Source organism: Molothrus aeneus, chromosome 19 (genome assembly GCF_037042795.1).
Source record: "Molothrus aeneus isolate 106 chromosome 19, BPBGC_Maene_1.0, whole genome shotgun sequence".
Lineage (NCBI taxonomy): Eukaryota > Metazoa > Chordata > Aves > Passeriformes > Icteridae > Molothrus > Molothrus aeneus.
In genome coordinates, this window is record NC_089664.1 from 1,441,389 (window position 1) to 1,442,979 (window position 1,591).

A 1,591-nucleotide genomic window follows, 5' to 3' on the forward strand; every position below is an offset into this window, starting at 1 on the left:
TCGGGCCCCGCTGCCATCGCGCTCCGCGGGCACGGCCCGGCCCCGCCGCTTTTGAAGGCGGGGGGCGGCGGTGGCCGAGCCCGGGGAGGGTTGAGGGGGCCGGGGCCGCCGCCCCCCGCTGAACTTCAGCCTGGCCCCAGGGTGCTCGGCGGGCGCTGGAGCGGCACCGGGAACAGGGAACGCTCCACCTCCACCGCAGAGCTGCTCCCCTAAACACCTGCTGCTCTTTCCCTTTTCCCGTTCCAAATCCATCATGTTCTTAGCACTTCCCAAGCACAGTTTCTATCGCTGTTAATGAACTTTAGGACCAGCTGAGCACTGGGTGCAGCAGCACCCATTTCACACCAGCCCCGGGGTCTGTCACCCGGTGCAGGATGTGGCCCCGGCCACCGGCACGGCCACCTCGGGGCTCCAGAGAGGGACGGGGCTGCAGCCCCCGACTGCCCGGCACGGCTGGGGCTGGTTGGAGCCGAAGGGAGCTTTTTAAATTTTTATTTTACTTTTTCCCGGAGTCCCAGAAAGTGCCCGGAGTCCTGGCTGATCCTCCAGCTGTTTTGTGCGCCCCGTGGCTGAGCGGGGCTGTCCCTGCAGTGGGGCCGTGCTGGCCCTGGCGATGAAGCGCAGCCCGGCACTGCCGGGCTCGGGAAGCGCTGGCTCCTCTTCATTGTCCCCGAGCGGACCTTGCCCTGAGCTCCTGTCACCCCCCGCCACCCCCGGCACGGCCCGGCGGCCACCGGCCGGGATGGAGGGGGCGGTGGGGATGGAAGGGGGTGGGACGGGGGGCAGAGGGGATGGAGGGAGCGGTGGGATGGGGGGCAGAGGGGATGGAGGGGTTGTTGCAGCATCGCTGCTGCCGGCCGGGTGTCGGGGCAGCTCTCGGGGCTCTCCCCCCTCTCTGGCCGGACCCGTGGGGTCCCCGTGTGGTCCCTGACTGTCCCTGGGGAGGGGGCGCAGGGGAGGGTCCTTGGGGGGCTGGATCCCCTCTCCCTACCCCTCTCTCAGGCCAGGGCTTGTGACTCCCTCCTCCTCCCCGACCCCAGGGAATGCCGAGGGAGGGGGAGCAGGGAGGAGTGAGGCTGCTGCTCCACGACCCTCCCTGCCCTCATGCGGGCACCGCCCCAGGGCTCCCCTCCTCCATCCCAGCCCCAGCCGCTCCTGCTGCAGCCCCTTGCCCCTCCCCACAGGACCTGCCTGCTCTGATGGGCAGCAGCAGCAAAGCGTGAGAACAGAGGCTGGAAAAACATCCCCAGAGTGTTCCCAAGGCGCCGGGCCTGGTGCTGTGGCACGTCCCCAGGACACTGGTGGCACTGGGCACCTCCACGAGGCCACACACGTGTCCCACAGAGATGTTCTGCATGGGGCAGCTCATGTGAGGCAACCCAAGCGCAGGGTCCAAGGTCTCCCCTGCCTGGACATCCCTGGGGCAGCTCCACGATGAGCAACACCCTGGGAGGAGGCCCAGAGCCTCAAATTCTTCTCTGACAAGAAGATGAGAAGGAGGCGGTGACACTGGGACAGCCGGGCATGGGCTGGTGGCCCCGTCCCTGCTCCAGCCACCCCCCTGCAGAAGGAAAGAGGCAGCAAACACCCC